The following is a 24157-nucleotide window of genomic DNA, read 5'->3' as shown; positions in this document are numbered from 1 at the left end:
TTTTGAGGTCGCTTATATATACTATCATATCATTTGCAAAAAACGAAAGTTTAACTTCTTCCTTTTCAATTCGAATCCACTTGATCCCCTTATGTTGTCTTATTGCTATTGCTAAAACTTCAAGCACTAAATTGAAGAGGTATGGAGAGAATGGATCACCTTGTCGTGTTCCTGATTTTAGTGGAATGGCATTGGGTTTCTCTCCGTTTAATTTGATGATAGCTGTCGGCTTGCTGTAAATAGCTTTTATTATATTTATGTATGACCCTTGTATCCCAAATCTCTCCAAGACTTTTATCATAAACGAAAAGCGAGACATAACCACACACAGAGGAAATTCAGAGAATCATTAGATCTTACTACAAAAGCCTGTATGCCACAAAATTGGAAAATGTAAAAGAAATGGACACTTTTTTAGATAAGTACCATATACCAAAGTTTAACCAGGACCAGGTGAACAATCTAAATAGACCTGTTAGTTGTGAAGAATTAGAAGTTGTTATAAAAAACCTCCCTACCAAAAAAAGCCCAGGTCCAGATGGCTTCAATGCAGAATTCTACCAGAACTTCCAAGAAGACCTAATACCTATACTCCTAAATGTATTTCACAACATAGAAACAGAGAAGTCATTGCCAAATTCCTTTTATGAAGCTGAAGTTACTCTGATACCAAAACCACACAAAGACACAACCATGAAAGATATCTACAGGCCAATCTCACTCATGAACATCAATGCAAAGACACGCAATACAATACTGACAAACCGAATCAAAGAATGCATTAGAAAAATTATCCATTATGATCAAGTAGGCTTCATCCCAGAGATGCAGGGATGGTTCAACATATGCAAATCTATCAATATAATCCATCATATAAATAAACTGAAAGAAAAAAACCATATGATCATTTCATTAGATGCTGTAAAAGCATTGGACGAAATTCAACATCCCTTTATGATAAAGGTCTTAGAGAGATTAGGGATACAAGGATCGTACATAAGTATAATAAAAGTTATTTATAGCAAGCTGACAGCTAACATCAAATTAAATGGAGAGAAACTCAAAGCTATTCCACTAAAATCAGGAACACAACAAGGCTGTCCACTCTCTCCATACCTCTTTAATATAGTGATTGAAATTCTAGCGATAGCAATAAGACAACACAAGGGCATCACAGGGATTCAAATTGGAAAGGAAGAAGTCAAACTCTCATTATTTGCAGACGATATGATAGTGTACATAAGCGAACCCAAAACTCCAGCAAAGAACTCCTTCAGCTGATAAACACCTTTAGTAGCATGGCAGGATACAAGATCAATTCCAAAAATTCAGTTGCCCTCCTATACACAAAAGATAAGGAAGCAGAGAGGGAAATCAGAGAAGCAGCACCCTTCGCAATAGCCACAAATAGCATAAAATATGTTGGGGTAACCCAAACCAAGGAAGTGAAGGATCTATTTGATAAGAACTTTAAGTCTTTGAAGAAGGAAATTGAGGAGGATACCAGAAAATGGAAGGATCTCCCTTGCTCTTGGATTGGGAGGATCAACATAGTAAAAATGGCAATTCTACCAAGGGCAATTTATAGATTCAATGCAATCCCCATTAAAATCCCATCAAAAATTTTCACAGATCTTGAGAGGACATTAATCAACTTTATATGGAAAAACAAAAAAACCCAGGATAGCCAAAACAATCTTATATAATAAAGTATCATCTGGAGGCATTACCATTCCTCACCTCAAACTCTATTACAGAGCCTCCGTATTGAAAACAGCTTGGTATTGGCATAAAAACAGAGAAGTCGATCAATGGAACCGAGTAGAAGACCCTGATTTTAACCCACAAACATATGAACACCTGATCTTTGATAAAGGAGCAAAAGTATTCAATGGAAAAAAGAGAGCATCTTCAACAAATGGTGCTGGCAGAACTGGTTGTCAACGTGTAGAAGAATGAAAATCGATCCATATCTATCGCCATGCACAAAACTCAAGTCCAAATGGATTAAAAACCTCAATATCAGTCTGAACAACCTGAACCTGATAGAAGAAAAAGTGGGGAGTACTCTACAGGAGATCACTTCCTATTTTTATCCCCAGCAGCACAGACATTAAGGACAACATTGAATAAATGGGACCTCCTGAAAATGAGTAGCTTCTGTAAAGCAAAGGACACTGTCACTAAAACTGGGAGATCTTCACCAACCCAGAAACAGACAAAGGTCTGATCTCCAAAATATATAGAGAACTCAAGAAACTAGATGTTAAAATGATAATTAACCCAATTAAAAAATGGGGCACTGAACTGAACAGAGAATTCTCAACAAAAGAAATTCAAATGGCCAAAAGACACTTAAGGTCATGCTCAACCTCCTTAGCGATAAGGGAAATACAAATTAAAATAACTTTGAGATACCATCTTATGCCTGTCAGAATGGCTAAAATCAAAAACACCAATGATAGCCTTTACTGGAGAGGTTGTGGAGAAAGGGGCACACTCATCCATTGCTGGTGGGAATGCAAACTAGTGCAACCACTTTGGAAATAAGTGTGGCAATTTCTCAGGAAATCTGGGATCAACCTACCCCAAGATCCAGTAATACCACTCTTGGGAATATACCCTAGAGATCCCCTATCATATGACAAAAGTATCTGTTCAACTATGTTCATAGCAGCATTGTTTGTAATAGCCAGACCCTGGAAACAACCTAGATGCCCTTCAATGGAGGAATGGATGAAGAAAGTGTGGAATATATACATATTAGAGTACTACTCAGCAGTAAAAAACAATGACTTTTCAAATTTTGCATGCAAATGGATGGAAATAGAAAATACTATCCTGAGTGATGTATCCCAGACCCAAAGAGAGGAACTTGGGATGTACTCACTCATAATTGGTTTCTAGCCATAAATAAAGGACATTGAGCATATAATTTGTGATCCTAGAGAAGCTAAATAAGAAAGTGAACCCAAAGAAAATCGTATAGTCATCCGGCTGGATAGGGGAAGTGGACAAGATTGCCGGGCAAAAACTGGGAACTGGCAGGTGAGGTGGCTTGGGGCTAAGGGGAAATGGGATGAGAAACGTGAGAAGGGGAGGATGGGAGGAGCTTGATGGATTGGGTTGGTTAGTATATAGGAAGCATGGATACGGGAGCGGCAATGTATATATCCTAACTAAGGGAGCCATATGATGAGTGGTGGTTTTTTATGATCCAGTCTATTTGGTGTTCTGTATGCTTCTTGGATATTCAAAGGAATATCTTTCTCTATGTTGGGAAAGTTTTCTTCCATAATTTTGTTAAAAATATTTTCTGGGCCTTTGAGCTGTGACTCTTCTCCTTCTTGTAACCCTATTATTCTTAGGTTTCATCTTTTTATGTGTCCCATATTTCCTGAATGTTTTGTGATGAGAATTTGTTGGCTTTGCTGTTTTCTTTGGTCAGTGTGTTTTTTTCACTTCGGTGTCTTCAGAATCTGAGATTCTTTCTTCTATCTCTTGTATTCTATTGATTATGCTTGTTTCTGTAGTCTCCGCCCATTGACCTACATTTTCTGTATCCAGCTGGTCCTCAGTTTGTGTTTTCTTCATTGCTTCCATTTCAGTTTTCAATTCTTGAACTGTTTCCATTACCAGTTTGATTGATTTTCTTGGTTTCCCAGGGTATCATTTTCGTATTTACTCATTTCCTCAAACTTTTTTATATACTTCTCATCCATTTCTATAAGGGCATTCTTTTTATATGTTGTTTGAGGAACTCTTGCTTTCATAAAGTTAATTTTTTCCGCTTCTTATGTGCTAGGGTGTTCAAGTCTTTCTGTTGTAAGATCATTGGGTTCTGGTGCTTTCATATTGTTTTTCATATTGTTGCGTGAATTCTTTTTTTTATTGAAAAAAAATTTTTTTCCGCCTCCTCCCTGCCTCCCATTTCCCTCCCTCTACTCCCACCCCTCTCCCCCTCCCTCCACTTCTCTTCTCCTCCCTCTCCAGTCCCAGGAGCAGTCAGGGTTCCCTGCCATGTGGAAAGTCCAAGATCCTCCCCCCTCCATCCAGGTCTAGGAAGGTGAACATCTAAACTGTCTAGGCTCCCACAAAGCCAGAACATGAAATAGGATCAAAACCCAGTGCCATTGTCCTTGGCCTCTCATCAGCTCTCATTGTCCACCATGTTCAGAGAGTCTGGTTTTATCCCATGCTTTTTCAGTCACAGTCCAGCTAGCCTTGGTGAGCTCCCAATAGATTGGCCCCACTGTCTCAGTGGTTGGGTGCACCCCTCGTGATCCTGACTTAATTGTTCATGTTCTCCCTCCTTCTGCTCCTCATTCGGACCTTGGGAGCTCAGTCCGGTGCTCCAGTGTGGGTCTCTGTCTCTATCTCCATCCATCGCTAGATGAAGGTTCTATGGTGATATGCAAGATATTCATCAGTATGGCTATAGGATAGGTTCATTTCAGGTTCCCTATCCTCAGGTGCCCAAGGAACTAACTGGGGACATTGCCCTGGGCATCTGGTAGCCACTCCAAGTTCAAGTCTCTTGCCAACCCTTAGGTGGCTCCCTTAACTAAGATATGAGTTTCCCTGATCCCCTATCCAAACTTCCTATATCCCAAATCATCCCGTTTTCCCAAGTTTCCCTCATCCTCTCCTTCACACTTTTCTCTCTCCATCTCCCCTTAACCCCATTCCACCTCACCCCCAAGATTCCAATTTTTTGCCTGGCAATCTTGTCTATTTCCCATGGCCAGGAGGATAACTATAAGTTTTTCCTTGGGTTTGTTCTCTTGTTTAGCTTCTTTAGGACCACAAATTATAGACTCAGTGGCCCCCTATCCATGGCTAGAAACCAATTATGAGTGAGTACATCCCATGATCTTCTTTTTGGGTCTGCGTTACCTCACTCAGGATAGTATTTTCTATTTCCATCCATTTGCATGCAAAATTCGAGAAGTCATTGTTTTTTACTGCAGAGTAGTACTCTAATGGGTATATATTCCACACTTTCTTCATCCATTCTTCCATTGAAGGACACCTAAATGCTTCCAGGTTCTGGCTATTACAAATAACGCTGCTATGAACATAGTTGAACAAATGCTTTTCACATATGATAAGGGATCTCTTAGGTATATTCCCGAAGAAGTATTACTGGGTCCAGGGGTAGGTTGATCCCAATTATTCTGAGAAACCGCCACACTGATTTCCAAAGTGGTTGCACAAGTTTGCATTCCCAGCAGCAATGGATGAGAGTACCCCTTTCTCCACAACCTCTCCAGCAAAGGCTATCCTTGGTGTTTTTGATTTAGCCATTCTGACAATTGTAAGATGATATCTTAAAGTTGTTTTGATTTGCATTACTCTGATCACTAAGGAGGTTGAGCATGACCTTAAGTGTCTTTTGGCCATTTGAACTTCTTCTGTTGAGAATTCTCTGTTCAGTTCAGTGCCCCATTTTTTAATTGGGTTAATTATCATTTTAACATCTAGTTTCTTGAGTTCTCTATATATTTTGGAGATCAGATCTTTGTCTGTTTTGGGGTTGGTGAAGATCTTCTCCCAGTCAATAGGCTGCCTTTTTGTCTTAGTGACAGTGTCCTTTGCTTTACAGAAGCTTCTTAGTTTCAGGAGGTCCCATTTATTCAATGTTGCCCTTAATGTCTGTGCTGTTGTGGTTATACATAGGAAGCGATCTCCTGTGCCCATATGTTGTAAGGTACTTCCCATTTTCTCTTCTATCAGGTTGAGTGTGTTCAGATTGATATTGAGGTCTTTGATCCATTTGGACTTGAGTTTTGTGCATGGTGATTGTTTGGTCTATCCCAGGTTTTGCGTTTTTCCATATAAAGTTGAGTATTTTCCTCTCAAGATCTGTGAAGAATTTTGATGGGACCTTGACGGGGATTGCATTGAATCTATAGATTGCCTTTGGTAGAATTTCCATTTTTACTATGTTGATCCCCCCAATTCAAGAGCAAGGGAGATCCTTCCATTTTCTGGTATCCTCTTCAATTTCTTTCTTCAAAGACTTAAAGTTCTTGTCAAATAGAAGTTTCACTTCCTTGGTTAGAGTTACCCCAAGATATTTATGCTGTTTGTTGCTATCATGAAAGGTGATGATTATCTTTATTTCCCTCTCTGTTTCCATATCCTTTGTGTATAAGAGGGCGACTGATTTTTTGGAGTTGATCTTGTATCCTGCCACATTACTAAAGGTATTTATCAGCTGTAGAAGTTTTTGGTGTAGTTTTTGGGGTCGCTTAAGTACACTATCATATCATCTGCAAACAATGCAAGTTTAACTTCTCCCTTTCCAAATTGAATCCCCTTTATCCCCTTATGTTGTCTTATTGCTATTGCTAAAACTTCGAGAACTATATTGAAGAGGTATGGAGAGAGTGGACAGCCTTGGCATGCTACTGATTTTAGTGGAATGGCTTTAAGTTTCTCTCCATTTAATTTGATATTAGCTGTCGGCTTGCTGTATATAGCTTTAATTATATTTAGGTATGACGCTTGTATCCCTAATCTCTCCAAGACTTTTATCATAAAGGGATGTTGAATTTTTTCAAATGCTTTTTCAGCATCTAATGAAACGATCATATGTTTTTTTCTTTCAGTTTATTTATATGTTGAATTACATTGATAGATTTTCGTATGTTGAACCAGCCCTGTGTCTCTGGGATGAAGCCCACTTGATCATAATGGATAATTTTTCTGATGTGTTCTTGGATTCGGTTTGCCAGTATTTTGTTGAGGATTTTTGCGTCGATGTTCATGAGTAAGATTAGCCTGTAATTCTCTTTCTTTGTTGCGTCTTTGTGTGGTATTGGTATCAGAGTTACTGTAGCTTCATAAAAGGAATTTGGCAATGACTCTTCTGTTTCTATATTGTGTAATACATTAAGGAGTATAGGTATTAGCTCTTCTTGGTAGTTCTGGTTAAATTCCGCATTGAATCCATCTGGTCCTGGACTTTCTTTGGAAGGGAGGTTTTTGATAACAGCTTCAAATTCTTCGCGACTCACAGGTCTATTTAGGTTGTTTACCTGGTCCTGGTTTAACTTTGGTAAATGGTATTCATCTAAAAATGTGTCCATTTCTTTAACATTTTCCAGTTTTGTGGCATACAGGCTTTTGTAGTAAGATCTAATGATTCTCCGAATTTCCTCTGTGTCTGTGGTTATGTCCCCCTTTTCATTTCTGATTTTATCAATTTGCAAATTCTCTCTCTGCCGTTTGATTAGTTTGGATAGGGGTTTATCAATCTTGTTGATTTTCTCCAGGAACCAGCTTTTTGTTTCATTGATTCGTTCAATTGTTTTCTGTGTTTCTATTTTGTTGATTTTAGGCCTTAGTTTGATTATTTCATCTTCTACTCCTTCTAGGTGATTCTGCTTCTTTTTTTCTAGAGCTTTCAGGTGGGCTGTTAAGTCTCCAATGTGTGCTTTCTCTGTTTTCTTTAAGTGGGCACTTAGTGCTATGAACTATCCTCTCAGGACTGCTTTCATAGTGTCCCATTGGTTTGAGTATGTTGTTTCTTTATTTTCATTGAATTTAAGGAAGACTTTAATTTCTTTCTTTATTTCTTCCTTAATCCAGGTATGGTTCAGTAGTTGACTATTCAGTTTCCATGAGTTTGTAGGCTTTCTGGGGGTAGCATTGTTGCTGAATTCTAGCTTTAATCCATGGTGATCTGATAAGATACAGGTGGTTATTAATATTTTTTTGTAACTGTGGATGTTTGCTTTGTTACCGAGTATGTGGTCGATTTTTGCAAGGTTCCATGAGCTGCAGAGAAGAAGGTATATTCTTTCCTATCTGGGTGGAATATTTTATAGATGTCTGTTAAGTCCATTTGATTCATTACCTCCATTAATCCTCTTATTTCTCTGTTAGGTTTCTGTCTAATTGACCTGTCCATTGGTGAGAGAAGAGTGTTAAAGTCTCATACTCTTTTTTTTTTTTTACTTATTTATTTATTTTTATTCTTTTTTAATTAAAATTTCCACCTCCTCCCCATTTCCCATTTCCCTCCCCTCCTCCCAAATATTGCCCTCCCCCCACTTCCCTCTCCCTATCCCCACTCCTCTTCTCCACCCCCCACTCCATTCCCCCTCCCTCTTGTTACTGAAGAGCAGTCCAAATTCCCTGCCCTGCGGGAAGACCAAGGTCCTTCTATCTACATCCAGAAAGGTGAGCGTCCAAACAGGCTAAGCTCCCACAAAGCCAGTTCATGTATTAGGATCGAAACCTAGTGCCATTGTCCTTGGCTTCTCATCAGTCTTCATTGACCGCCATGCTCAGAGAGTCCGGAATCAACCCATGCTTATTCAGTCCCAGACCAGCTGGCCTTGGTGGGCTCCCAATAAATCAGTTCCACTGTCACAGTGGGTGGGTGCATCCCTCGTGGTCCTGATTTTTTGCTCATGTTCTCCCTCCTTCTGCTCCTCATTTGGACCTTAAGAGCTCAGACCGTTGCTCCAAATTGAGACTCTGTCTCTACCTCGATCCATCGCCAGATGAAGGTTCTAAGGTGATATGCAAGATATTCATCAGTATAGGATAGGGTCATTTCAGGTTCCCTCTCCTTAGTTGCCCAAGGTACCAGCTGGGGACATATTCCTGGACACCTGCGAACCCCTCAAGATTCAAGTCTCTTGCCAACCCTAAGATGGCTCCCTTAGATAGGATATATACTTCGCTGCTCCCATATCCATCCTTCCTATATCCCAACCATCCCAATCCTCCGAGCTCCTCCCATCCTCCCCTTCTCATATTTCTCATCCCATTTCCCCTTTGCCCCATGCCACCTCACCCGCAAGTTCCCAGTTTTTGCCCTGGAATCTTGTCTACTTCCCCCTCTCCATGCGGATGACTATATGATTTTCTTTGGGTTCACTTTCTTATTTAGCTTCTATAGGATCACACATTATATGCTTAATGTCTTTTATTTTATGGTTAGAAACCGATTATGAGTGAGTACATCCCATGTTCCTCTTTTTGAGTCTGGGATACCTCACTCAGGATAGTGTTTTCTATTTCCATCCATTTGCACGCAAAATTCGAGAAGTCATTGTTTTTTACTGCTGAGTAGTACTCTAATATGTATATATTCCACACTTTATTCATCCATTCCTCCATTGAAGGGCATCTAGGTTGTTTCCAGGTTTTGGCTATTACAAACAATGCTGCTATGAACATAGTTGAACAGATACTTTTGTCATTTGATGTGGCATCTCTTGGGTATATTCCCAATAGTGGTATTACTGGATCTTGGGGTAGGTTGACCCAAATTTCCTGAGAAATCGCCACACTGATTTCCAAAGTGGTTGCACAAGTTTGCATTCCCACCAGCAATGAATGAGTGTGCCTCTTTCTCCACAACCTCTCCAGCAAAGGCTATCATTGGTGTTCTTGATTTTAGCCATTCTGACAGGTGTAAGATGGTATCTCAAAGTTGTTTTAATTTGCATTTCCCTTATCGTTAAGGAGGTTGAGCATGACCTTAGGTGTCTTTTGGCCATTTGAATTTCTTCTGATGAGAATTCTCTGTTCAGATCAGTGCCCCATTTTTTTATTGGGTTCATTAGCATTTTAAAGTTTAGTTTCTTGAGTTCTTTATATATTTTGGTGATCAGACCTTTGTCTGTTGCAGTGTTGGTAAAGATCTTCTCCCAGTCAGTGGGTTGCCTTTTTGTCTTAGTGACAGTGTCCTTTGCTTTACAGAAGCTACTCAGTTTCAGGAGGTCCCATTTATTCAATGTTGCCCTTAATGTCTGTGCTGCTGGGGATAAACGTAGGAAGTGATCTCCTGTACCCATATGTTGTAGAGTACTTCCAACTTTTTCTTCTATCAGGTTCAGTGTGTTCAGACTAATATTGAGGTCTTTAATCCATTTGGACTTGAGTTTTGTGCATGGTGATAGATATGGATCTATTTTCATTCTTCTACACGTTGACAACCAGTTCTGCCAGCACCATTTGTTGAAGATGCTCTCTTTTTTCCATTGAATACTTTTAGCTCCTTTATCAAAAATTAGGTGTTCATAAGTTTGTGGGTTAAAATCAGGGTCTTCTACTCGGTTCCATTGGTCGACTTCTCTGTTTTTATGCCAATACCAAACTGTTTTCAATACTGAGGCTCTGTAATAGAGTTTGAGGTCAGGGATGGTAATGCCTCCAGGCGATCCTTTATTATATAAGATTGTTTTGGCTATCCTGGGTTTTTTGTTTCTCCATATAAAGTTGATTATTGTCCTCTCAAGATCTGTGAAGAATTTTGATGGGATTTTAATGGGGATTGCATTGAATCTATAAATTGCCCTTGGTAGAATTGCCATTTTTACTATGTTGATCCTCCCTATCCAAGAGCAAGGGAGATCCTTCCATTTTCGGGTATCCTCCTCAATTTCTTTCTTCATTGACTTAAAGTTCTTGTCAAATAGATCCTTTACTTCCTTGGTTAGGGTTACCCCAAGATATTTTATGCTATTTGTGGCTATCGTGAAGGGTGATGCTTCTCTGATTTCCATCTCTGCTTCCTTATCCTTTGTGTATAGGAGGGCAACTGATTTTTTGGAATTGATCTTGTATCTTGCAACGCTACTAAAGGTGTTTATCAGCTGAAGAAGTTCTTTGTTGGAGTTTTTGGGGTCGCTTATGTACACTATCATATCGTCTGCAAATAATGAAAGTTTAACTTCTTCCTTTTCGATTTGAATCCCTTTAATCCCCTTATGTTGTCTTATTGCTATTGTTAGAATTTCAAGCACTATATTAAAGAGGTATGGAGAGAGTGGACAACCTTGTCGTGTTCCTGATTTTAGTGGAATAGCTTTGAGTTTCTCTCCATTTAATTTGATGTTAGCTAACGGCTTGCTATAAATAGCTTTTATTATAGTTAGGAACGACCCTTGTATTCCTAATCTCTCTAAGACCTTTATCATAAAGGGATGTTGAATTTTGTCAAATGCTTTTTCAGCATCTAATGAAATGATCATATGGTTTTTTTCTTTCAGTTTATTTATATGATGGATTACATTGATAGATTTTCGTATGTTGAACCAGCCCTGCATCTCTGGGATGAAGCCTACTTGATCATAATGGATAATTTTTCTGATGTGTTCTTGGATTCGGTTTGCCAGTATTTTATTGAGTATTTTTGCGTCGATGTTCATGAGTGAGATTGGCCTGTAGTTCTCTTTCTTGGTTGTGTCTTTGTGTGGTTTTGGTATCAGAGTAACTTCAGCTTCATAAAAGGAGTTTGGCAATGACTTCTCTGTTTCAATATTGTGAAATACATTAAGGAGTATAGGTATTAGGTCTTCTTGGAAGTTCTGGTAGAATTCTGCATTGAAGCCATCTGGACCTGGGCTTTTTTTGGTGGGGAGGTTTTTTATAACCACTTCTAATTCTTCGCGACTAACAGGTCTATTTAGATTGTTCACCTGGTCCTGGTTTAACTTTGGTATATGGTACTTATCTAAAAAAGTGTCCATGTCTATAACATTTTCCAATTTTGTGGCATACAGATTTTTGTAGTAAGATCTAATGATTCTCTGAATTTCCAGTTTTGTGGCCTTTGTTTACAAACTACCTAACCTGCATGGAGATCTGATCTAGGCACCAGGAGGGACAGCAGCGTGGTGAGTTTGTGACCTGACTGGCGGCGGCGGAAGCAGCTCTGGACAGGGAACTCTGAAGTTCCTCATCCCCCACCCTATACGCCCTTGCCTCCCTGCAGGGGCTCTACACCCTCCATACTGCCTCTCTCTTCTTGTCCCACCCAGCTTGCATCCAGAACCCTTCTTGCTTCTGCCCCCTTTCCTCTTTGGGCACATAACACCATCCAGCTCAGTCTGTCTGGCGCTGGGGGCAAATCCTCAGGGCAAGTAGGCAGGCGAGACTTCCTTTGGTTCACTGGCCTGCCTGCACCAAACAAGGTAAGGCCTTTGTTTACGAACTACCCAACCTGCACGGAGATCTGATCTTGGCACCAGGAGAGCTATCAGTGGTAGAGCTAATCGGGGTACCAGGATTGCCGTCTTTGGGCACGGAGATCTGATATTGGTAACAGGAGAGACATCACTGGAGCACCAGGAGAGCTATCACTGCAGGGTGCCATCACTGGGAAAGTACATCAGTAGTCTGTGCCTTTTTATAGGTGAGTTGAGTCCATTGACATTAAGTGATATTAATGACCAGTTGGTTGTTAACTCCGGTCATTTTTTTAGTAGTAAATTTAGTGTGTTTCCCTTCTTCGAGGTGCGCTAGTGAAGGTCTCTAGTTGTCTGAGATATTGTGGTCATCGTTGGACTCCTTGGTTAGTGATTTTCCTTCTATTACTTTCTGTAAGGCTGGATTTGTGGCTACGTAATTTTTAAATTTGTTTTTATTGGAAATTTTTTTTTCTCCATTTATAGTGAATGAAATTTGGCTGGGCATAGTAGTCTGGGCTTGTACCCACAGTCTCTTAGTTTCTGCAGTATATCTATGCAGGACCTTCTGGCTTTCATGGTTTCCATAGAGAAGTCAGTTTAAGTCTGATAGGATTACCTTTATAAGTAACTTGGCCTTTTTCCTTTTGCAGCTATTAATATTTTTTCTTTAATCTGTATGCTTTGTGTTTTGATTATTATATGGCGAGGCGATGTTTTTTTTTGATCCAGCCTATTTGGTGTTCTGTATGCTTCTTGAACCTTCGTAAGTATATCTTTCTTTAGGTTGGAAAACTTTTCTTCTATAATTTTATTAAATATATTTTCTGGACCATTGAGCTGCGCTTCTTCTCCTTCTTGTATTCCTATTATTCTTAGGTTTGGTCTTTTTATTGTGTCCCATATTTCCTGAATGTTTTGTGATGACAGTTTTTTGGTCTCGCTGTTTTCTTTGATCAGCGTGTTATTTTCTCTATGGTATCTTCAGAATCTGCGATTCTTTCTTCTACCTCTTGTATTCTTTTGGTTTACTTGTTTCTGTAGACTCTTTTCATTTACCTAGATTTGCCATGTCCAGCCAGCCTTCTGTTTGTGTTTTCTTCCTTGCCTCCATTTCAGTTTTCAAGACTTGAACTGTTTCCATTATCTGTTTGATTGTTTTTCCTTGGTTTCCTAGGGTATCATTCACTGATTTACTCAATTCTTTAAACTTTCTGTTATACTTCTCATCCATTTCTATAAGGGCATTTTTTACATGCTGTTTAAGGGCGTCAATCACTTTCATAAAGTCAATTTTATCTACTTCTTCATGATTAAGGTGCTCATGTCCTCCTGTTGTGAGGTCGCTGGGTTCTGGTGTTTTCATATTATTTTTCAGATTATTGCATTGGCACCTGCCCATCTCTTCCTCCGAATGCTCTCCTATGGATCTTCTTTTACAGGATCAGGTCTCCTTGTCTACTGATGTACCTTCCCAGTGATGGTACTCCCCAGTGATGGTTCTCCTGGTGCTCCAGCGATGTCTCTCCTGGTGACAATATCAGATCTCCGTGCCCAAAGACGGCTCTCCTGGTACCCAGATTAGCTCTCTGTGCCCAATGATCGCTCTCCTGTTGCCGAGATCAGATCTCCTTGCTGGTTGGGTAGTTTGTAAACAGAGCACCTACATTGCTTGGTGCAGGCAGGCCAGTGAAACAAAGGAACTTCCGCCTGCCTGTTTGCCCTGAGGATTCACCTCCAGTGCCCAGACAGGCTGAGCTAGTTGGTGTTATGTGCCCAAAAAGGGAAGGGGGCTGAAGGAAGAAGGGTTCTGGATGCAAGCTGGGTGGGATAGGAAGAGAGAGGCAGTCTGCAGGGAATAGAGTCTCTGCAGGGAGCCCAGGAGGGATGGGTGGCGGGTGAGGAACTTCTGTGTTCCCTGTCCGGGGCTGCTGCCGTGGGTCACAAACTCACCCCAATGTTGGCCCTCCTGGTACCAGGATCAGATCTCTGTGCTTGTTGGGTAGTTCGTTAACAAAGCACCTACCTTGTTTGGTGCAGGCAGGCCAGTGAAACAAAGGAACTCCTGCCTGCCTGTTTGACCTGAGGATTCGCCCCCAGCGCCCAGACAGGCCAAGCTAGGTGGTGTTATGTGCCCAAACAAGGAAGGGGGCAGAAGGAAGAATGGTTCTGGATGTAAGCTGGGTGGGATAGGAACAGAGAGGCAGTCTCCAGGAAGTAGAGTCTCTGCAGGGAGCCCAGGAGGGATGGGGGGGTGTGAGGAACTTCTGAGTTCTCTGTCTGGGGCTGCTGCCATGGGTCACAAACTCACCCCAGTGATGCCTCTCCTGGTACCAAGATCAGATCTGTTGGGTGAATTCTTGCCTTGGCGCCTGCCTATCTCCTCCTATCAATGCTATCTAGTGGGTCTTCTAAAACAGAATCAGGTTTCCCTGCTGGCCAGGGGCCCCGAATACAAATACCCCCACTCTGTTTCCTGGGTCCGGCCGCTGGCGAAGATCTCTCACACCACTCAGCAGGGTCTACAGGAACAGGTTCAGGCTTCCCATTTGCCAGGGACCTCGTTAACAAAAGGCCTACCACTCCTTAGGTCAGCCACCAAAACAAAGACACTCCCACTGCCCTTTGCCCCGTGCACCCAACCCAGCACCCAAGCAGGCTAAACTGGGTGATCCCATGGCCCCGTGGAAGGGAGGGAGAAGGAAGGAGACCTCTAGGGGCAAGCTGGGATGGACCAGGGAGAGAGAGGTTGCAGCAGAGGAGGTACTGCCCTTGCAGGCTGGCCAGGGAGGCAGGGAGGTCAGGGAATGCCCCCACTCCGTTTTCTGGGTCCTACCGTGGGTCAAGAACACTCCCACTCTTAGGAGGGTCTTCAGGGGCAGGTCCAGGCTTCCCATTTGCCAGGGACCTCGCCAACAAGGGACCTCCCACTTTGCAGGCCAGCCACCAACACACCTACTTGAGTTAGTTGTAGTGGGACGATCTGCTCTTAGTGTTGGCTTCACTGTTTCAAGCTTGGACCATTAGAAAATATAAGTTTGTGTCTGCCGTGCCTCCACCCACATCTGTGCTGGTCTGCCTGCGCCGCCACCCGTGTCTGCGCTGGTCTCTGCTTCTTGAATATTCAAAGAAATATCTTTCTTTGAATTGGGATAGTTTTCTTCCATAAATTTGTTAAAAATATTTTCTGGGCCTTTGAGCTGTGACTCTTCTCCTTCTTCTATCCCTATTATTCTTAGGTTTGGTCTTTTTATTGTGTCCCATATTTCCTGAATGTTTTGTGATGAGAATTTTTTGGCTTTGCTGCTTTCTTTGATTAGTGCATTTATTTTCTGTACAGTGTTTTCAGAATCTGAGATTCTTTCTTGTATCTCTTGTATTCTATTGATTATGCTTATTTCTGTAGTCTCTGCTCATTGACAAAGATTTTCCATATACAGCTGGTCCTCAGTTTGTGTTTTCTGCTGGGAGCCGATTCGAGTGGCCGCCATTACAAGATGGCGCTTGGCCCCAGCCTCGCTTGCTGGACAGCTCCATTTAGGCAATGCAGTGGAACCGTGCCTCTCGTATGTGCAGTGACGATGATGTGCTTAGGGCCAATCCCGTGGCCAGGAGCATCGGCAGGCGCGCATCGGCCAATCCAGGCACGACTCGTTCCCTTACCCCCTATATAAGCAGCTGCCGTTTGGCGCTCGGGGCCCCTCGCTTCCGCTCTCCCTTCAACCAAGAGGCTCCAATAAAGCGTGATTTGGGAAGAATCCTCGTCTGGTGGTCGTCCTTTCCTGCTGGTCAGGGAGTTCGCCACAGTTTTCTTCATTGCTTCCATTTCAGTTTTCAATTCTTGGACTGTTTCCATTTCCTGTTTGATCATTTTTCTCAGTTTCCCAGGGTATCATTTTCGTATTTACTCATTTCTTCAAAGTTTTTGTTAAACTTCTCATTTCTCTAAGGGCATTTTTTACATGTTGTTTAAGGGACTCTATTGCTTTCATAAAGTCAATTTTTTCCACTTCTTCTTTGTTAGGGAGTTCAAGTCCTTCTGTTGTAAGATCATTGGTTTCTTGTGTTTTCATGTTGTTTTTCAGATTGTTGAATAAATTCTTGCCTTGGCGCCTGCCCATCTCCTCCTATCAATGCTATCTAATGGGTATTTTAAAAGAGGAACAGGTTTCCCTGCTGGACAGGGGCCCCACTTACAAAATGCCCTAGCTCCATTTCCTGGCTCCCACCGTGGGCCAAGATCCATCTCACCACTCAGAAGGGTCTTTAGAAACAGGACAAGGCTCCCCGCTTGCCAGGGACCTTGCCAACAAAAGGCCTACCACTCTGCAGGCCAGTCACAAAAACAGAGAAACTCCCGCTGCCCTCTGCCCAAGCTCCCGACCCAGAGCCCAAACAGGTTTAACTGGGTGATCCTACTTCCCCATGGAAGGGAGGGAGAGTGAAGGAGGCCACTCACACAAGCTGGGATGGGCCAGGGAGAGAGAAATCACAGCAGAAGAGAAGAAGCCCCAGCACAGTGAACCAGCCCTCGCAGTCTACCCGGGGGATCAAGGCGGTCAGGGAATGCCCCTGCTCCATTTCCTGTGTCCCTCCATGGGCCAAGAACACTCTTCCCACCCAGAAAGGTCTTCATGTATAGGACCAGGCTCCCAGTTCGCCAGTGGACCTTGCCAATAAAAGGACTACCACTCTGCAGGCCAGGCCCCTAAAACCTACTTGATTTAATTGTAGTGGTGGGGTGATCTGCTCTCAGTGTGGGCTCATTGTTTCATGCTTGGACTATCCTGTATCCACCGCATGTGCGCACCAGACTCCGCCACATCTGTGCGCCAGTCTCCACCCGCTGGGTGCGTTGCGCGCCTGTCTCCTGAGAAACCACTTTCAAGTGACTGTGCTGATCTTTCAATGTACAGCATATCAAGTGTATAAGAACACTACTTTCATGCCTACCAATGCTTTGCACAGTTTAAAGGAGGATCTCCATTGGCAAAAGAAATGCATTTGCATTTTTGCAGGTAAGCTTAGAAAAAAGGGTTACTCTAGAGTAACGTGTGTCTTTCTCAGAAAGCTGTTTTGGCTTATTTGAGGGATACTCACGGTTGTATTAGAAAGGCTAATCGACATTCGAAAGAATGTGCTTTCCCTTCAAGTACAGCACGTAGAGTGTGAGGGATGCTCACTCTTTTACACTTCCTATGGTGCTTTGGGTAGATTCAAGACTTTGCTTTTCTTTAGGACAGAGCAATATGTATGTGCGTTTTTCATGTAGGCTTACAGAGCTGGGACCCGAAAACAGAAAAGACATGCGTGTCATTCTCAGGATGTTTCTTTGGGTAAATCCTACACAATTCTATGAAGAAGCTCATTCCACGTTCAAAGGAATGGGCTTATCTTTCAAAGGGCAGCCGACAAAGTGTACGGGACTGCTCCTTTGACTGCTACCAATGCCTTGAAAGCTTTGAAGAGGGCGTCTCTTTGGAGAAAAGTATCTGTGTACTATTTTTTCCATTTTAGAGTCATTAACGTTGGAGAGAGTCTTTCAAGTAACCTGTGTCTTTCTCAGAAAGCTTCCTGTGTTTTTATGAGGGAAATTTACAGCTCCATCAGGAAGCTATTCCACTCTCAAGAGAATGTGCTTATCTTCAACTACAGCATACAGAGTTAAGCAGAATGCTCCATTTACCCCTACCAATGCTTTGAACAGTTTTGTGAAATTGCTCTTCTTTGTCAAGCAATGCATATACATTTCTCAAGTAAGCCTATGGCATGTTGCTAACTGGGACTCGAAAATGGAGTAGTAATGTGTGTCTTTCTCAGAAATCTCTGCATGTGTCTTGGAAGGAAACTCACAAGTCTTTTATGAATCTGAGTACACTCACTTCCAAAAGAATGGGCTTATCTTTCAAAGTCAAGCAAGAGAGCGGAGGGGAACACTCCCCTCCGATTCTCGCAATGCTTTTTACCATTTCCAAGAAAGTGCTTCTCCTCGGAGAGAAATAAATATATATGTGTCTTATTCATTAAAGCTTATAGAGGTGAGAAAACTGACGATTAAAGTTTATCCTTCTTCAAAAAATTCTGCCTTCCTTTGAGGGAAGCTCACGGTTCTCTGAAGAAGCTAAATCAGCTTTCAAACTGCATGTGCTTCTCATTCAAAGTCCAGCTTGTAGCGTGGATAGGAGAACTCCCATTATGTCTAACAGTCCTTTGAATGATTTAAAGAAAGCACTCCTCTTTAAAGAGAAATAGGTATGTGCGTTTTCCACATAAGATTGTAAACATATATACAGCTTTAATGGGGAAATAGAATTACGGAACCACCCTTCCTGCGGATACCAGGAAAGCAGAAGGAAACGCTGCGAGCATGCTCGCCAAATTTATAGGTAAAAATTAGCCCCAGGTGAACACCCCCTAAGGGAAGGGACTTATCCCTACATCTCCCCCTTATTCTAAATAAGACAGAACTAAACCAAATACAACTATGTACAATAATAACAAATAATAAATATAACAAGCAATATTGAGAACAAATGTTTTGCAAAACATTCTATCTCAAGGAGTCTAAATAATGTGGAGAGTAACTACAATTATATAACCTTCAACTCCATTAAAGATGTGAGAAGGGAATTAATATTCCTTAACAAACAAGATATATCCAAAATGTGCAACAATTGACAGAGACAGCTGACTGCCTGGGCAATCACCCAAAGTCTTGTTTGCAATGTTGATTCAACCAACTTTGACTAAGGCCTAACATAACTGACATACCATTATTAAAGGCAAGGAACTTTTCAAAACTATCTTACCCTGTGTTGGCAGGATATGACAGTCCTGTTTTATCCATTGATGCATGCTCTGTATCTCCATCAGTGGGTGAGGTATGGGAATTTCTTTGCCCAAAGGCCAGTTCTGCCAAAAAGAAAGGCTCCAGGTTGAGTGTCTTTGGTGCTCAACATTCTTTCGGGAATAGGGCAGTGTTGCCAGGAGCAATTGTGTCTCACTACCACGAAACTCTGAGTTAGATTAAAGGCCATTTTCTACAGCTCTTTGAAGAGGTTGAAGATTATCTATCCATACTGAGTATAATCTCTATATATCTAAAGAACCTGATTAGTCTAATTATAAATGACAAACTTAGAATACTATTGATCTATATAATTCTCAATACCTATCTAACTTAAAGACTAAGACAATAAACAACTGTGTAACAAATGAGGATAATGACCTCCAAATATAAACATTGTAAAATATACATTGAAATATGGTAAATATATATCAATACACAAACATTATATAAGTATCTTAATCAGAGGTAGAATTGTTCACTGCAATATGGTAAATATATACAATATATGTCAATACATAAAAAATGTTTTAAACAGAAGTAGAAACATGCATGCATACAATAGTCAATATAATTTAACTTTGTATCAATATACAAGAATCAATACCAATGTATTTGTCTAAAAACTGTAACTCACAATTATAAATCTATTATCCCATCATTCCCTCTTCTTTTTTTTCAAAATGATCCCTGAGCTTATAAAATTCCTCCCCAATCTCCCAACCCCTAAATGATGTCCCTAAACCCATGGCAAACTTTACTGGGAGAGGGGACGTTGTCCTCTAGAATTACTTCCAGCTGTCATGGGGGCGATGTTCTGTCTGGGGGATCCTGTGAAAGTAAAATGATGGTTAAATTTCAAAATCAATGTTTTTTAAAATTGCAAATAGTCTCTGAGTATTTTGTGCAGGTCTGGCCAAAATGTTGTACAAGATGTGCACCATTTCGTCTTGTGCAGCTGGTACCCAAAACAGGTCTTGTAGTAGTGCTATCAGTATCATGACGTCATATCAACCAGGTAGAGTTATTGTTGTGGAGCCCCATTTTCTTCCTGGAAACTCCAAATGTCACTTCAGGAAAAACTCATTGTTCACTGTGAAAAACTTAAACATTAATCATATAGACATATATAGACATACATATATTATTCAATGAAAGGCATGATGATATATTCAATGAAAAGTATGATAGATATGAAGAAAAGCAAAGATGTTTTCTAAACTCATATTTCTTTCTGTCCCATATCATGGCTCTTGACATGAGACAGAAACTCCAGAAACTCTCGGTTTTTCTCTTACTAACAGGCTTGGAATTGAAGAGGGACTGAACCAGAGTCCAACTTCTAAACCAGCTCTACATATTTATAAAGAAATGTTTAATAAGACATATATATATATATATTTAATACTTACAAAATGTTTCCATCCATCAGTAATTAAATATTCAGGATCCCTTAATTTCTTTGAAGATGAGTATTTTCCTGTGGCGATAAGAAAAGAACCCTGCCCCCAACCTATCTGTATTTCTTACCATCAGTATGCTCGCCATCCTTGTGAATGAATTATTTATCTTTACCAAGTGGCTTCTCTTCTTCAAACTGAACCTTTATTAATTTTGATGGTATCCACAATTTTTCCTCACCTGTGGAGATAAGAGCAAAACCCCTTCCCCAACGCAGCACATCTCCTGGGTTCCATTGTGAGGTCAGCACATCCTTGAAACAAACTGGTTGATTTAGTTCAGTAGACTTTTCCATTATCCAATGTCTTTCTGCAGCCATTGTTCCCTTCTCATTAGCGTTGAGAAAATTCAAGGTTAACAAAGCATTATGTAACCCATTTCTCGGGGTGTTTTCCATCCCTTTCTCTTTGTTCAACATATCCTTTATAGTTCGATTTGATCTTTCTATGACTGCTTGACCTGTAGGATTGTATGGTATACCTGTAACATGCTCGATATTGTAATAATCAAAAAACCGTTTCATTTTCCTAGAGACATAAGCAGGACCATTATCTGTCTTTATTTGTGTAGGTATACCCATGATAGCCATGACTTCTAATAAATGAGTGATTACTGAATCAGCTTTTTCTGAACTTAAAGCAGTTGCCCACTGAAAGCCTGAATAAGTGTCAATGGTGTGATGAACATATTTTAATTTGCCAAATTCTGCAAAGTGGAACACATCCATCTGCCAGATTTCATTCCTTTGGGTGCCCTTTGGATTAGCCCCTGCAGGCAGTGGCGTTTGGTTATAGAAAGAGCAAGTAGGGCATTTCTTTACAATTTCCTTAGCTTGTTGCCATGTAATAGAAAACTCTTCAAATCTTTGATATTAACATGATGGTTTTTGGGAAATTCAGAGGCTTGTAGCACACTACCAATCAATAATTGATCAATTTCTGCATTCCCTTGTACTAGAGGACCTGGCAGACCCGTATGGGATCGGATGTGTGTTATGTACATAGGGCAAAGCCTGTTCCTGATCAAATCTTGAACCTGGAGAAACAATGAGGTTAGTTCTGTATCATCAGGTATATAAATTCAGCAGTTTCAATATGTAAAATAACTCTTTCTGTGTATTGTGAATCAGTAACTATATTAATAGGTTCTTTTTTTTTTTTGAAACTTTCCGAAAGGGCACACAGTTTATTAGGCAGCAGCTGGGAAATCAGCGGTTAGACTTGGCCACATGTTCCAGTTCATCCTTCTTCTTGATGGCATAGGAGTTGGAGGAGCCATTGGCAGCATTGATGAGCTCATCTGCAAGGCACTCAGCAATGGTCTTGATGTTGCAGAAAGCAGCCTCATGAGCTCCTGTGCACAGCAGCCAGATGGCTCTGTGCAGTGGCGACACATCCACAGCCTGCTGTCTCACTGTCCCGGCTCGCTCAATGCATGTTGAGTCTTCCCAGGGGCCACTGTTGATGATGGCATTCATCAGGTCCTGCAGAGGGTTCTCACCAGTGAGCAGGTGGATGATCTCAAAGGCATGCTTCACAATTCGTACAGTCATGAGCTTCTTGCCGTTGTTGCGGCCGTGCATCATCATGGAGTTAGTAAGGCGCTCCACAATGGGGCACTGGGCTTTTCAGAAGCACTTGGCGGCATACTGCCTGGCACTGTGGGGCAGATACTTGGCATATTTCTCCTTCACAGCAATGTAATCCTGCAGAGAAATATCGCTGATTTGCACATCATCAGTGCTCCATTTCCCGAAGAGCTTGATGTTTGGGGTCTCTGCCATGGCAGGTGTGGCTGTCTCCCACTCAGTCATTCTGAGGGGGCAGACTGGGCTTCTTGGTTGCTCGGCGTGGACCACACGCTGTCCTAGCACAGACAGGAAGGGTTATTAATAGGTTCTTTAAAATCCCTTAGCACCATAAGAATGGCATATAATTCCGCCTTCTGGACAGAATCATAAGGACTTTGTTCCACCTTACCCAAGTCTTCTGATTTGTAACCTGCCTTCCCTTATTTATTGGCATCAGTATAGAATGTACGGGCTCCAGTTATTGGAGCATCATGGACGATTCGAGGAAGAATCCAAGAAGTTCTCTTTATGAAGTTAAGCCTCTTGCTTTTTGGATAGTTGTTATTAATGTCTCCCAAAAAATTAGCAGAAGCTCTTTGCCATGGTTCATTATCTTCCCATAATTTCTTTAGTTCATCAGCAGTGAAAGGCACTATAATTTTCTGCTGGGTCTATGCCTGCAAGTCTCAGCTTGCCTTTTATAATTAACTCAGAGACCTTTTCCACATAAGTTTTCAGTTTCTTACTTGGTTTATGTGGTAAAAAGATCCATTACAAGATAATATCATCTTTCTGCATTAAAATTCCTGTAGGAGAAATTTTTGAAGGTACTATGATGAGAACACAATCGAGCTCTGGATTCACCCTGTCCACATGTGCCTGTTGTAATTTTTCCTCAATCATTGTCAGTTCCTTTTCTGCTTCAGATGTTAATTCTCTGGGACTGTTTAAATCTTTATCACCATCCACGGTTTTGTTCAAATGAATTATTAGATCAGGTGTTATCCCAATAGCTGGTCGTAGACTGGAAATGTCTCCTAACAGTCTTTGAAAGTCACTGAGAGTCCATAGGCAATCTCTCCTAATTTGTGCCTTTTGTGTCTTAATTTTTTGTAAACCTATTTTATAACCTAAATAATTAACAGAATCTTCTAAATCTTTTCAGGAGCAATTTGCAATCCCCATTTAGGTAAAAGTATCTTTATTTCTTCAAACAGTCTGTTCAAGGTATCCATGTTTGAATCGAATAACAAAATGTCATCCATGTAACGGTATACTATAGATTTGGGAAATTTCCTGCGTATTATTTGCAATGGTTGGTTCACAAAATATTGGCACAGGGAGGGCTATTTAACATACCCTGGGAGAGGTCGGCCCAGTGGTACCTCCTCGAAGGTTGAGAATTGTTATAAGTAGGCACTGTGAAGGCAAATTTTTCTCTATCTTCTTTTTATAAAGGTATAGTGAAAAAACAATTCTTTAAATCAATAACTATGAGAGGCCATCATTTTGGTAATAAAGAGGGCAAAGGAATTCCAGATTGCAGAGGACCCATAGGTTGAATAACCTTGTTGATGGCCCTGAGATCTGTCACCATTCTCCATGTACCTGATTTTTTCTTAACCACAAATACAGGAGAATTCCAAGGGCTGGTAGATTCTTCTATATGTTAAGCATCTAATTGTTCTTGTACCAGCTGTTCTAAAGCCTGTAACTTTTCCTCAGCTAAAGGCCATTGCTTTGTCCATATTGGTTTCCCAGTCAACCATTTTAGAGGCAAGGCTGTTGGTATCTCTGAATAGACATCAATTGCTTGTTCTTGTACAGCCCGAATGGCCGGTTTTCTCCGTTTGTAATATCTTTTAATATTATTCTCAGAAATATAGGCTCTAGAAGTAGCAGGAATGTTAATTTGGGTATTCCATTGTTGTAATAGTTCATGACCCCATAAATTCATTGCAATATTGGCTACATATGGCCTCAATTTTCTTATTTGTCGCTCTGGCCCTATACATTCAACCCATCTCGTGCTCTGCCTTACTCGAGATAGGGTTCCAATTCCCAGGAGCTGAACATTTACATTCTGAAGAGGCCAATATGGATGCCAAGATTCTGGGGTAATGATACTTACATCAGCACCTGTGTCCAGCAGACCAGTAATAAAAATGTCATTTACACACACTCTCAGTTTAGGTCTTTGATCATTTATAGAAGTTTGCCAAAACACACGTAATTTAACTTTCTGATCATTATTGCTTGTAACAGTAGGCATGGGGCTTTCTAATTGTCCTGATGAGGCACGTTCTCTGCAGAAACTGGAAATGACTGAACCATATTTGTCATGGG

At 41.0% G+C, this 24157-nt stretch overlaps 1 pseudogene; it reads right to left on the bottom strand.

Moving 5' to 3' along the window:
* Positions 1-21448: 21448 nt before the first annotated feature.
* Positions 21449-22054, bottom strand: LOC130868861 (40S ribosomal protein S5-like; annotated as a pseudogene).
* Positions 22055-24157: the final 2103 nt, after the last annotated feature.

The sequence above is a fragment of the Chionomys nivalis genome, chromosome Y, assembly GCF_950005125.1.
Source record: "Chionomys nivalis chromosome Y, mChiNiv1.1, whole genome shotgun sequence".
NCBI classification, from domain to species: Eukaryota; Metazoa; Chordata; class Mammalia; order Rodentia; family Cricetidae; genus Chionomys; species Chionomys nivalis.
This window is presented reverse-complemented; position numbering and strand designations above follow the sequence as displayed.